Source organism: Mirounga angustirostris, unplaced genomic scaffold (genome assembly GCF_029215605.1).
Source record: "Mirounga angustirostris isolate CCGP_5_RB_7025 unplaced genomic scaffold, mMirAng1.0.hap1 SCAF_4, whole genome shotgun sequence".
NCBI classification, from domain to species: Eukaryota; Metazoa; Chordata; class Mammalia; order Carnivora; family Phocidae; genus Mirounga; species Mirounga angustirostris.
Window position 1 is genome coordinate 18481951 of NW_026991712.1, and position 15041 is coordinate 18496991.

A 15041-nucleotide genomic window follows, 5' to 3' on the forward strand; every position below is an offset into this window, starting at 1 on the left:
GTATAAAGGAAAGGTGACCTAAAGAAGAAGGATGAATTTAAAAACAGTTTTGACCTTGTTGCTCCACTGCTCAGCAATTTTCCGTAGCTCCACCATCTTTGATGAGTTTGGAGGCTGCTGGGGGTGGATGTTATGGGTTACAGGAGTGGTAGAAGAGTCTGGAATGAGCTACTGGGGGGTTGAAATTTAGATTCAACTAAAATCAAATATGTGTTTCCAACAGAAATGTTCCCTTGCAGTAATTCTGTGGGTGTAGACATGACTATCTGATTGTACAGGATAAGAAAGTTACAAATGGGCCAAGTGATTTACCCCGGTCATCCTGTTAGTTAGTGACAGTGTGGCAATTTGAATTTGGTGTCCCGATTCCAATGGCTTCTTTAGTTTTATGACCACAGAGTTGTGTTGTAGCTTCAATGAGTTACTATGTTCTTGCTGGGGTGTCACTGACTCATTGAGATAGACTATGCACTGGGTATTGTGTTTATTATAGTAACAATCAGCAGCCATGTGCCCTGCCCTCACTCTTATATAATGGAAAGAGAATATAACTAGGATTAAAAACAAAAACAAAAAACACTGAGGCTTGAGTCCTGATTGTGTATCTTACCTTCTATTCGATCTTTCCCCGAAACGATGTTGCTGGTAAAATAGAGATGATTCCTTTGTTATATAACTCTTGGTTAAGTACAAAAGCCAAATGAGATCATGTAAATTAAATAAGGTAGTAACTAATAAAGCACTGCACATAAATTAATTGAATGTTGCCTGGTGTTTTCCCTTATCTGCTATGTACCTTCCTATTCCATGAAGCTTTCTTGAACTTTGTCTCTCCCAGCCTCACATTTACTAACCCCAGGTAGTAGCAAGCACTCTTTCCTTATTGCCTTTCCTGTACCCAGGACCTGTCTGAATCACAACACATTAAATTCTTGGTCCAGTTATATTCGGGGAAGGGGATGGAGCCAATATAGTCCTGTGTCCTCCACCCTTAGTGCAAAGTTTGGAAAATAACACATATTCAATAAATATTGTGGCACAAATGCATGAATGTGTATGACGTAGAGTATATTATTATTATTTTGTATTGCTCTGTTGAAACTTTTAGGGAAAGGGCAGTTATGGGGCCCTAGAAATCTGATATAAATTTTAAAATCAGGGGCACCTGGGTGGCTCAGTTGGTTAAGTGACTGCCTTCGGCTCAGATCATGATCTCAGGGTCCTGGGACTCCCTGCTCAGCGGGGAGCCTGCTTCTCCCTTTCCCTCTGCCTCTCTCCCCTGCTTGTGCTCTCCTGCTGTCTCTGTCAAATAAATAAATAAAATTTTTTTAAAAAAATTTAAAATCAGGAAACTGCCTTTCATATAAATTGAGCACTTCTATTGCCTACAGATATTATATTGTAAGTAGTATTTATCTTGCAATGTAATAATGTCAAATTTCTTTGTGTGTCTGGGAAGAAAATTGTCAGTGTTAATTAAGCTGAGAGACTTACCCCCAAAATAACAAAGCACCCCAAATGACCACTTACTAAAGCACAGAAGTCAAGCACAATCACTCTGTAAAATAGGTTAAAATTTGGCTAATGATATCTCTAAACCTCTGCTAATTTTTTTTAAAGATGTATTTGAAGAGGGGCGCCTGGGTGGCTCAGTCGTTAAGCGTCTGCCTTTGGCTCAGGTCATGATCCCAGGGTCCTGGAATCGAGCCCCACATTGGGCTCCCTGCTCAGCGGGAAGCCTGCTTCTCCCTCTCCCACTCCCCCTGCTTGTGTTCCCTCTCTCGCTGTGTCTCTCTCTGTCAAATAAATAAATAAAATCTTTAAAAAAATAAAATAAAATAAAATAAGGAGCACAGATTCTGACCACTTAGAGAGGTACCATGGGAATTAAGTGTGGTATTCTCAGGAAAGCTCTTAGCTCAGTGCCTAGCATATAGGAAGTACAGAGTGAAAAAGCAGAAGTGAGGAAGAGAGGACATTTAGGTGAATGAGTAGGACTTGCGTCCCGGGCATGGAACACCCCCCCTAGTACATGTGATCAGCCACAACCAGCATGCTCGTGGTGGGTGACATCCTGGGCATCCTTAAACATCATCAAGGCAGGCTTGCTCCTCCAAAAACGGCAAGGAAGTATCTGAGGGGAGGCAACAAAGGAAGAAAAGTATGGGACTGGATATCAAGTAATCTGGATACTAACCAAGATTCGACCATGAAACATTTTGTGAATCTGGAGAAGCTAATTAATTTCTGGGCCTGGGTTTCCACCTCTGTCAATGAAGAGTATGGGATAGCTGGCTGGCTTTCAGATGGTCTGTTTTGGAGCTGTAGGATCGCACGACTGGGTGGCGGTGTCCTGTGGGAGGAGGGGGAGTGAGGAAACAGAATCCAAGGAGCCTTGCACTTCATACGAGAGCAGGAAAAGACAGCTTCGCTCTGATCTCTTTTAAGTATGGCTGATTCCCATAGTGTTTCCTTGAAAAATGAGTCCTGTCCTTTAAACAATGTTTGAATAGCACTGGACTAATCACTTTTTTCCTCGTTGAAAAAAAAAAAGGAATCTTTAATCAGAAGCAGCTACATAATTTGTGGGGCCCAGTTCAAAATGAAAATGTGGACCCCTTGTTCAAAAAGCAGGACAAAGGTTTCTCCATGTCCTTTGTAGCCATTGTCTATCTCTTTCTGATGGTGGTTTAATTTTCTATGTAAGCACATGGTCCCTTGGGCACAGGGACATTTGAGGGTGAGTCAGACCCTCACAGGCCCTCAGGCCCCCACCCTACTACTCAGCACACAGAGCATGTGCCCCTGACCCCACCCCTTGCTGCACTGACACTCAGGAGGTGGAGGTTGGCAGTGATTGCTGAGGGAAGGAGGGGAGCAGGCGGCTAAGAACATATCCTGGGGAGGCAGGAAGGCAGAGATGGAGGCCGAGGGAAGAGGTTTGCTTGGGTGCTGAGGCTGCAGGCCCCTGGCTCATACGCCAGTGTCCTGTCCGACTTGACCTACAAAACTCCAATTCAAAGAGAATTATTAAGAATTCCAAGATGGTGTCCCCAGAGCACTAAACCTCAAGGAGGGACCTTCTGAGTGTGGGGTCTGGTGAAAATTGCATAGCTTGCGTATCCATGGAGTTGACCCTGGCTTTAATATTGATAAATTGAGTAACTGAAAACTAAATCTCAAACTAACTGTTCTAATCTGGTGACTTGAGTCAATTTTTGCAAATTATTAGATTACAGATGCAGACATACTGGGGTTTCTGAATATCAGTTGAGTATTATCAGTGGGGAGGAAGAGAGCAAAACAAAACAAAACAAAAAGATTCAGCCAAAAAAGAAAAATCCCCAACTCTTAACAGTAAGAACAACTACTATTGTTCTGAAAAACCACTAAAAGGGTTCATGAAGATTTTTAAAAAATTTTTTAAATATTTCATTTATTTATTTGACAGAGAGATAGAGAGAGAGCACAAGTAGGCAGAATGGCAGGCAGAAGGAGAGGGAGAAGCAGGCTCCCCACTGAGCAGGGAGCCGGACGTGGGGCTCGATCCCAGGACCCCGGGATCATGACCTGAGCTGAAGGCAGCCACTTAACCAACTGAGCCACCCAGGCGCCCCAGGGTTCATGAAGATTAACCTGACCCCCAACACCCCCATTCTGGATTCTGTAATTCTCTTTGGTTCTCCCTACAAAAGTTTTATCCCTTTCACTTCTTTCTTCAAAATTGTCTCAGCTATCTCCCTCATACTGCTTTCCCATGCTCCGGTAGGTTTCTGCTAGCTGGCTACCTTCCTACCATCCTGTTCTTCTTCCCCATTCTTCTCCCTGAATGAAACAGCCTGAAACCTAGGTTGTCTCACTGTGACCTGACCTATCCATCCTTCCCTAGGAACACAGAGCAGTGTAACTCGCTTTTGATCTATTGTTCAGTTGTCCCTCGTTAATCTCCTAGTTGATAGGCCAACAGTCACATTTGCCAATGTATACATTTACCTCAAACACTCAAGAAAGAAGGAAAGCTCACAAGCCTGAAATCCAAATATAGATACTATTGCGGAGGAGGTTTTTTCAAAACATGGCTTGGTCCAACCAATGTGCATGCAGCAATTCATATGAGAGGACTAATTATCTGCAGATAGGCTTATCAACCCTGTCCAAATGGGAATAGGCATTTAAAGCTATTCAGAACTAGGAGACTTACCAGCTCTGACTTCAGATACTTCGGATAAACAAACTCTGCTCCAACCAGTTCCAACTCAATCCCGGCCACAAGATTAAAGCCTAAATTGCTCAGGTGTCCCTCTGTCTGAATCACTAGTGGACAGACTTCCATCAGAGCATATACATATTTAAGTTGTTTTTGAAGCGTACTTTCTGTACTTTCATATTGGACCCACATCATTTGACCCAACTGCTGACTGATCTATTTGCTGATAAATAGGCTGGTTTCTACACATAGGCTTTAATATAGATATGCATATGGCATTGGAAAAGCAAATGCAGTTCTTCTTTTGTTTTTTGTTTCCATATTTGATATGAATTTGATATAAAATGTTTTCAATAAGGCAATGTAGATATTAATAGAGCTTCATTTTATTGGTATATCTTGAAAAAAGTATGAACATTTATGTAATTTAAAATTGATACACCAAGTGATTCAGATAAATATGCAGAGCAAATGACCATTATAAGAATTTGTTTTGTATTATTTTGAAGTTTATATAACGATATTTTCTGAAATATATCCCCTTCATAAGGTATGATGGCTCTGTGTGTGTGTGTGATTTCAAAGAGGGCCTTTATCTACTACTGAAAAGCAAAATGAGAATTTCAAAAATATTTTTCATAGTACCTAATTAAGGTCTCCACTGGATAGGGAAGAAAAGAGAAATAATTAAGATTATATAAATGCAGCCCAACATGCTAATAGAAGTTTCATTCCATTTCATAATAATAAACATATATATTTTCATGAGAAAATACCTGCTTAGTTTCTAAAACTTGAAGGTTAGCAATACCTGAACACTTGCCAAATGATGAAAAATTATAGGCTCTTCTCTGGTAATAAGCATCAATACCTAACAATGATGTCAGGATGTTTTCATGTGTTGGAAATATGAAGATCAGACCCTGAGAAACTCAAGCTCTTTTGTCTCTACCTACAGTAATTAGTTTGAAAAGCATTTCAGAAGACACATGACTTGTGAGAAGACAGATGTAATTTCACTCTTCACTCTGAGCAGTTTACCTGTGTATGGATGGCTGAATACGTCATAGTTTATAAACTGCTACAACTCACACACAATTAAACAAGGAAATTGGCTTCTGCTGTGTTTAAAAAGAGATTTGTGGCTGCCTACCCCTAATCTCCAGACTGTCCCTTCTCTTTGCCCTGCATGGGATGAGCATGGGTCCCTATATATTGGGAACTCTATCTTAGATTTAAAGATGAAAAACTGGTGGGGCGCCTCGGTGCCTCAGTGGGTTAAACATCTGTCTTAAGTGTCTGACTTCGGCTCAGGTCATGATCTCAGGGTCCTGGGATTGAGCCCATTATCTCGGTCTTCCCTGCTCAGCGGAGAGTCTGCTTCTGTCTCTCCCCCTGAACCCTCTCCCCCTGCTCGTGCTCTCTCTCTCACTCTCTCTCTCTGAAATAAATAAATAAAATCTTTTAAAAAAAATAAATGGCAAGGCTACTCTAATAATACAAGGCAGTAAGATGCAGAGATTAAATGTGTGGACTTTGGTACTGCATATGTCCTGTGTTCAGCCCTGACTCTGTGTCCCTTGTAACTGTGGGACTCTGTGCTTTGGTTTCCTCATCTGTAAAGTGGGGATAATAATGATAATACTGCCTCACAGGAATCTTGTTTGTGTTCAGAGGACAGGGCCTGGCCAATGGTAAGCCTATAGTAGACAGCACGCACTGTTATTAATATTGTTCACTCTTTTCCTTTTTATCTGATCTTGATCGAGCACAAGTCACCTCTCAAAAGGGAGAGGAAAGTCCCTTCAGCTGCTTGTCTATTGTTCTTACTCTAGTTCTTAATGACCCAGAATAATCTTTAGGTGCAACTTTACATAAACTCCCTTCTTTTGCTTCTAAATGCTTCCTGCAACTGGCAGCATGTACCAAGTAGAAATGAATAAATATTTTACAAAGGGGAGAAATGGTGGCACTTCAGAATATTGTTTCCAATTGTAGGTGCTGAAGTGTAAATCATAACTTCCATGTGGATTTCATGAAATTGAGGGTATCTATTTAAAAGATCAAATATATGAGGAAAAAAACTCATTTTCTTTCCTTACTATCCTACAAAATACTGCATTTACCCTTTTATTCTCACCACTTATTTCCTTAATATTTCTTGTATATTTCAGGGCTTGGAGAAATATATTTTGCAAGTATTCAAGTGCAGTTAGTTGGCCATCAAAATCAGTTCATCTTTGAGACTGTGAACCTTGTAACTACAAATGCAATTCATCCAGAGTTGCACAACTGATGACAAACTTGAATGCACTTTGTATCATCAGTGAGAATTCAGACGCAGGAAGAAGGAAACTCTTTCATTATTGTAAGTAGTAAAGGACTTGATCGAGGTAACAACTAAGATGTATTGAGCACCTCCTGTGTCCCGGGGCTCTGCTCTGAGTGTGTTGTGTATACCCACTGATTCAGTCCTCACAGCAGCCCTGGCAGTAAGTGACTTCCCCATTTTTTCAGATGAAACCCTGAAGTTTAGAGAGTTGCCCGAAGTAACACAGTTACTGATTAGCTGAGCTGGGATTACAACCCAACTATTCTGGTCCTAGAGTGTACCTGCCAAACGACTATGCTCTACTCCACAGAGAATAAGGTACTTCAAGGTATTTTCCAAATTCCTGAAAGGACCGGAACAGCTGTGCCTCCAGCCTTGACTTCTGGGATAAAACCGCAGACTGGCTTGTCAAGATGTCAAGCTCTAGTCCAGGCAGGAGTTGAGAGTTGGAAATGATGCCTGCCTTCGGGATAACGGTGTCACAAGACAAGTAACTACTTCTAGACCCAGAGCGATGCTGGGTCTACTCTATTGCACAAGCGGAACGAGTGTCTTGCATCCTGCCGCCTCTCTCCGTACTTAATTCCATTGGGAATTCAGTTTCGCTGCCAATCACTGCACCCAATTGGCAGAACTTAAATCACATCTGGAACCCAGCTTTGCAGCCTCTGAGCCTGGAAAACACACCCGAGGAGGATGGAAAAGATGTTAAGCAAGCCAATCTCAAGTATCATGCAAACCCTTTAATAGAAGAATTTCTCCTTTGCTTCAGCATTTTCTCCCTGTTCATGTGAAGTATTACTTCAAGTAAAACAAAGTGAATGCTTATCAAACAGAAAGAGGGAAATTTTATGAGCGATTGAAATAAGATATTTCGTTTCCAGCTACCTTTCTTTTCAAGTGTCAGTGACAGATAACAGATAAAGACCCTTCAGTCTTGCTAAAAGGGACAGTTTATATTTTCCATGAAGGAAAGAACAGGTGGTGGCAGTGGGGAGAAGGATATCACACCGATGCACTTTAATTTTTTTTTCTCAAAATGGGTGGGGGAGTGAATATGGTTAAATAACAATAGAATGTGAGCGAGTGGGAAGTGAGCTTATCTATTAGATGAGATGTAGGTTTCGTAACTTCAATAAAAAATGTCACTCTCAAATAGTGCTTTTCGGTTTGTTCTTTCTCCTCGAATCAGGATAAAGTAATTTCCTATATAGGGAAGGAAAAATAACCTTTTCTAGACTCCCTCTTCCGCACATGTTCCTTTCAGCAGGCCACTTATATCTTACTTCACTCTCACCCTCAAAGAGCCCTGTGTTTGATTATGAGTTCTGAATGGCAAGGACACCTTTTGAATCAGAGGCATCCTTTCTGGAGCAAAGTGGGACGGTCTTCCTGGTTCTCCTTGCACACCGCCCTCCCCCTGGTGCCCCAGGCACACACAGTCTCAGGGAACAGGCCGCTAGAATTGTGAATCTAAAAGAAAGCAGGAGGAATGACACAAGAAATGGGAGTAGTTGTCCCAGAAAATGCCTAGACCATCCAAGCCTCTTCATGAGGCTCAGCACCCGGCTCCTTGCTTATCCTTGGAGGTAGAGCTGGCTGGCTAGAAACCAATACCCATCTCTCATCCACATGCCTCCTACAGGTACCACGGTTCACTTTCTCCAGTGTAGTGATACGGGAGAAACCTTTACTTTGGTTTGGGCTCATCTCCAGAATTCTTATGATTTTATTTTATTTTTTTAAAGTAATCTCTACACCCAACATGGGGCTTGAATTCAGAACCCCGAGATTGAGAGCCATACACTACACCAGCTGAGACAGCCAGGCGCCCCTCCAGAATCCTTTTGAATATCTCCTCTTCAATATCCCAAACACTTCTTAAACTTAATATGTCTAAAACATAATTTATGGTTTTCTAATACTCTTGAGCCTGTTCCTTATCTCATATCCTTGTGGCAACAGAGGGTCCACTCTAGATCTGGCTGCATAACCAGAAGCCTCTCTGACTTAGCCCACAGTCATGGTCAGTCCACACCACGTCCTGTGGATTTCACATCTCCTGTGTCTCTCCTATATTTGCATTTTCCTTCTCGATCTCAAACAAAACAGCATTCTGAGCTATGATTCTCTTCCACGTAAATGTCAGTAGATTCTAACTGGTTCCCTGCATGCTCTCTACTCGCCTCCATCCAAAATCTTTTCTTCACCAACTAGCCAGAGCAGCCTTTCCAAGCAGCATAACTCTGATCAATTATCTCCTCTGCCTTAAAACCATCATCAGTGTCTTCCCATTGCCCTTAGGGTAATGGGGAGGATTTGGCTCCTACTAAAGCTGAAACAATCCTATGTGATTGAATTACACCAGCCACCACCTACTGTCACCTACTGTCCAGACTCACTGCCACAGTCTTCCTGTCACTGAGCCTCTTTAGCCACAGAGACTTCCTTCAGTTTTATATGCTTCCTATACTCACCCATAACACAGGGTCTGAATACATTCATCTGCCTGGAATCTTCTTCGTTCCCACCTGACTCAATTTTCTTTTATCTTCTCCCAGATATGAATCCTGTTTTCTCAGAGAAGCCATCAGGAAGTCCAGTCCTTATGATGTGTGCTCACAGCACCATGGCTTTCTTGATAAAAGACTTTATCATAGCTGGACTCTTGTGCTTGCTTGTTTGATTACTTAATTAATAGCTCTGTCCATTAGACAATTATCCTTCTAAGGGCAAGGACTAGGCTTTCTCTAGTGCTGGCACTGTTTTTGGCATATAGCAGGAATTCAATAAATTGTTTTTGAATGAGTGAATGTTAAAATGGAGTCCTGGAAATGTTCAGGGTTAGATTTTATATTTCTCATACCTCCCAGATCTGTGCCAGATCTAAAACTGTCCATGGAAAACAGAATAGCTTCAGGTGCTTTTGGTCATCATTATCCCACTTGTCTGAGAGAATTTAGAAGATGTGCAATGACCAATTACAAAGAATATGTTATAATAAGAGCAAATACTCCAACTGTTCTTTGGTTATGTTTGTACAATGCCAAACATCTGCAAGGAAACATTAAAATTTAGCTCTCCATAAAGTTCTAAGTTTTAAAGTATTTGGCATTATGGAGACAGCTATTGCCTGGGTTTTGCAAATTACATGAACCCAATATTCTCCAATATTTGTGAACGTCTCTCCTGCCTAAAACGGTTAGTGACCCTTTTGCTATTGACTTTTCATTTGTCCCATGGTTCTGAGACTATTGGTTTAGTACACATTTTACAGGCCAGAGGCATCCTTTGGTTCTCACAATAGCCCCAGCAAAATGCTGTTCCTATTTTGCAAATGAGAAAAGTGAGGATCAGGGTTATACAGATAGCAGGAGTCATGGTAGTATTGCATTTAAATACAGTTTATTCAAGGACTTTTTTTTTTTTACATTTTTAAGAAAGATTTTATTAATTTATTTGAGAGGGGCAGAGGGAAGGGCAGAGGGGGAGGAAGAAGCAGAATCCCCGTTGAGTGGGGAGTGAGACGCGGAGCTCGATCCCAGGACCCCAGGATCATGACCTGAGCTGAAGGCAGACATTGAACCAAATGAGCCACCCAGGTGCCCCTAGTTTATTCCAAGACCTATGTCAGTTTCTTCTGTTTAATATCACCTCTCATCTCTAACTTACTTTTTGGGGAAGAGAGGAAAAGAAAATAAAGAATAATAATTATAATTCAAGAAAATGAGATATTCTCTACCCTTGATCATTGCATTCTCTGGCTCAGACGGTTCATGGAACCTAGAGTTTGTTGTCCAATATTTTCTTAATCACCAAGCCATAAGTTCCAAAAAGGCAGGGAACCACCACTATCCTGACAAAAGAAGCCCTCCTCAGCACCAAGAATATCAAAGTATTTCCTCTGAAGCATTCAGGAGGAGATATGAAAATATCTCAGTTACAGTGGATAGCCATCTCACTTGCACTCAGGACACCTCCTTTGAATTATTGGTATCCAAGAACAAATCTATGAGACCCTTAAAAGTATGAGCTGAAACTTCTTTTCTGACGATGATTTACTGAGAACTCCATTTTCTTCTAAGAGAAGGCACTAAATAGTCAGGAAACCCAGGTTTTAGCCATAGCATGGACAATAACTTTATTTTTTTAAGATTTTATTTATTTATTTTGGAGAGAGAGAGAGCATGGGAGGGAGAGGCAGAGGGAGAGAATCTCAAGCAGATTCTATACTGAGTGGGGAGCCTGATGCGGGACTCAGTCTCATGACCCTGAGCCAAAACCAGGAGTTGGACACTTGACCGACTGAGCCACCCAGGCTCCCCACTGCTGATAACTTTTGATTAGCAGGACATCAGACATTGTCTAGTCAGACTCCTTTAAGTTACAAGGGAGGAGAGTGAGTTTCAGAGGAGAAGCCATTCCCAAGCTCACCCAGCAAGTCCTACCATTACCACCAAGTCCTTTTTAGCATTAAAATCTTTTCTTCAGCAAATAGTTGGTGGGACACACACCTTTAGCTTCCCACTTACTCTGACCCCCATTCCCCAGGAAGCAGACCACTGTAGTCCACCAAATGTGCTTCCTCTATTTTCAGTTCCCACAGTTCTTCTTTTACAAAGGACCAAATCCATGATGGAGAATAAGCTATCCCAGGCTTTTGGGCTACATGTATTTGTTTAAAAAACCAAGTGTCCAACAGGATGTGCCTACATAACAGAATCAATCCAACAAGGGCCTAGTTTACCCTCTGGCAATTTTTATGACACATGTCTCATTTTTCACCTTCCTCTAGACCCCAGAAAATATGTTTTAATAACATTTGCAAATGTTGCCACAATGGAGCCCAAGAGAAGTCACAGTTTTGACTCCTTTGGTCAAAAGCTCCTACCGAGACCCAGGGACCTACTTCCCGCTCTCTGGAGGGTTCTCTTCCCTTGAATTGAGTGTATTGGCCTCCCGTACACAACAGCTTGGGAACATTACTGATGCACCCGGCCAGGAAAGTGTCCCAAAGACATGTTCCAGCTTTTGATGACAGTGACAGAGGATCCTGAATGCACCACGGAGACAACCACCTGCAAAACTCCATTTCTTAAGTGGGAGTCCAAGTTCAGGCCCTCCTGGGGTGCCTGGGTGGCTCAGTCATTAAGCATCTGCCTTTGGCTCAGGTCATGATCCTGGGGTCCTGGGATCGAGCCCCACATCGGGCTCCCTGCTCAGGGGGAAGCCGGCTTCTCCCTCTCCCACTCCCCCTGCTTGTGTTCCCTCTCTCGCTGTGTCTCTCTCTGTCAAATAAATACATAGAATCTTTTTAAAAAAAAAAAGTTCAGGTCTTCCTGCATTTTCTGATAATGATTTACTGAGAACTCCATTTTCTTCTAAGAGAAGGCACTAAATAGTCAGGAAATCCTAGCGGGTCAGATTGCAAAGTCTGATAACTTAACAAGGTTCAGGCACAAAATTCGGGGATTGTATTAACTGTCCAGTGTGATGTGCTATGAACTCATTTACACAAAGGCCCAAACTCTATCTACTTACAGAATGGCAGTTTTATCTACTGAAGTGGTACTCAAGAAGGGTGATGGTATCCTCTTGGGGACATTTGGCAATGCCCACAGATATTTTTGGTTATCACACTTGGGAGTAAAGGTGCTACTGGCATTCAGTGGATAGAGGCCAGGGATGTTGCTGAACATTGTACAAGGACAGGACAGCCTCCTACAACAAAGAATTATCTGGCTCAAAATGTCCAAACTGATAGTGTTGAGAAACCCTGACACAGAATTCACCAGACAGACAATAAGTAGACCAGATTACTTGATGGATTTCATTCCAGTCAAAAGTCTTTTGGGAAAGTCCTTGTTCAAGATGTATCAATGTGAACAAGTTGTTTTTTGTTTTTGTTTTTTTTTAATCTGTCTCCCTCAGTTTTCTCATCTGTAAAACAGGAATAACAATGCATGTATCCCTAGCATATGGAAAGCTCTCTGTAATGTTATCAGTTACAATTTTTGATCCAAACAGCTTTTTCCTGTTCTGCTTTGATTGTTTTATGGACAATAACAAAAAAAATGTATCATTTGATCCCATGTTATGTAAGTTTTAGATACATTATCTCATTATCTCATTCTTTGAGTAAGATCTTAGAAAAGGAAAGTGAGGTACAAAGATACTAAATGACTTAACCAAATTTGCAGAATTGATATGTGGCCCAGTCAGGGTTTGAACATGTTTGCACATGAAGGCCTGATCCCTTATTCATTCTATGGGGTAAGTAGACCCCACGTTTCTTAGGTTTCCTTCTACCAGAGACACTTGCACTGGTTTGTACATTTCTCTCACAGGTCTGTGGGATGCTGTGTTCTGTCACATGTACATTCTTGTGCTCTGTGTATCATATATCCTGAAGTGTCACACCACCAGGTGGTGAAGGGCCTGGGCCTTCAGAATCCTGGCTATTTCTCTTTTGATCAGAGATAGAAATAACAATGATGTAATTGGATTTACATATTTGGAAGGATGCTCTGGTAGCATTCAATGACTAACTTTACTAAAGGATAAATAAGGCAAACTGAGATAGTTAAAATGAGAAGAGTGTCAAAGACAAAGGGTACCCATGCCAACAAAGGCCATTAGGTAAGCAGGGTGCCACCAAACCTTGTGGAAATCATATGTGAATAAATATGGCATGCTTTAGCCACACAATTGCTGTTTTAGTTCATATTGTTAACAACTGACTTAAGGCCAGTGTCCTATTTTCTTAAAAGACTAATCCTAAACCTCATGCTCACTGTGAAGAGGAGAAAGAAAAGCCACAAACTAGGAGAAAATATTTGCAAATCATATATCTGAAAAAGGACCTATATCCAGGATATTTAAAAAAAATTTTTTAAGATTCTGTTTATCCATTTATTTGAGAGAGAGAGAGAGAGAGAGAGCACAAGTGGGGGAGGGGAGAGAGGGATGAGCAGACTCTATGCTGAGCACAGAGCCCAACATGGGGCTCGATCCCATGACCCCAAGATCATGACCTGAGCCAAAATCAAGAGTCAGAACCCAGTTGACTGAACCACACAGGCACCCCCTATATCCAGGATATTTAAAAAACCTTTGAAACCCTACATTAAAAATAAACAACCCCCCAAAATGGACAGAAGAGTTGAACAGAAACCTTAGCACAGATATTCAAATGGAAGTAAGCACCTGTAAAGATGTTCACCAACACTAGTTATTAGAGAAATGCACATTTAAAACACAACACTACACACCTACTAGAATGGATAAAATAAAAACAGTGACCATAAGTGCTGATGAGGATATGAAAGAACTTGAATTCTTACACACTGTGTATGGGAATGTAAAATGGTACAACCACTTTGGAAAACAGTTTGACAGTTTCTTAAAAACTCAACATACACTTCCCATACCATCTAACTATCCCATTCCTAGGAATTTACCAAAAAGAAATAAAAGCATACGTCCATACAAAGACACTTACATGAATATACATAACAGTTTATTTTGTAATAATGCAAACCTGGGAACAATTCCTCCCATCAAGTGATTGGGAAAACAAATTGTGGTATATGTATACAATGGAATACTGCTCAACAGTAAAAATGAATGGACTATTTACATATGCAACAACATGGGTAAATCTCAAAATAATGATGCTAAGAAAAAAGCCAGACAGAGAGTTCATACTACGTAATTCTATTTCTATAAAATTCTAGAAAATGCCAACTAATCTGTAGTAACTAAAAACAGATCAGTGATTCTTGGGGAGAAGAAAGAGGGAGGGATTCTCAAAGGTCACAAGGAAATTTTGGGGGGTGATGGTTATATTTCTGATCTTGATTGTGGTGATAAGCTCATGGGTGCAGACATTTGTCAAAATTTATCAAATGATACACTTGAAATATGTGTAGTTTAATGGATGCTACTTATACCTCAATAAAGCAGTTAAAAGGAAATCTGTTCTTGTCAGCTCTTAAATTATAACTTTATACACACACCCACATTTTTAATGTAATATGTATCAACATATAGATTGCCTATCTTTGATATGTAAAACAAATCACTTTTTTCCCTTCAATTTTTTAAAAGATGAAACTTTTCTGAGTCAAATTTTTCATAAGAGAGACTTCAGTGTCTCTTGCAATACTATTGGCAAAGATTGTAGATGCACATTTGTTGGATTTACTTGACATCTTGTTGAAATCTGTTTATATCTTAGACTAACACAAAATTCAGGCATTTTCTTATTTACTTTAATCAGATACAAAAAGCCTGGAGAACAGATCACGGCATAGCTTCATGAAGTAGAAACTAACAACATAAAAAATCTCTGTGCAGCTATGGGGTCAGTGGCTAGTTGCCTTATACCTCAGCGTGTCTCAATAGGATCACGTATTTACTAAAGTAAAAGACATTAATTCTTTAAAAAAATGCTATAAAATAACCTTGTGGATTAACTGAGAGTATTTTCAACATAATTAG

The 15041-nt window shown here is 40.8% G+C and overlaps 1 long non-coding RNA gene across 2 annotated transcripts in view; it reads left to right on the forward strand.

The window, feature by feature from the left end:
* The window catches only part of LOC135364069 (uncharacterized), a 93729-nt gene extending 86067 nt beyond the window's left edge, over nucleotides 1-7662 (forward strand). For both annotated transcript variants that reach the window (XR_010410530.1, XR_010410531.1), the window contains 2 exons: nucleotides 6382-6575; nucleotides 6725-7662. This is a non-coding gene — a long non-coding RNA (uncharacterized LOC135364069). The remainder of the gene's footprint in view (nucleotides 1-6381; nucleotides 6576-6724) is intronic.
* Nucleotides 7663-15041: the final 7379 nt, after the last annotated feature.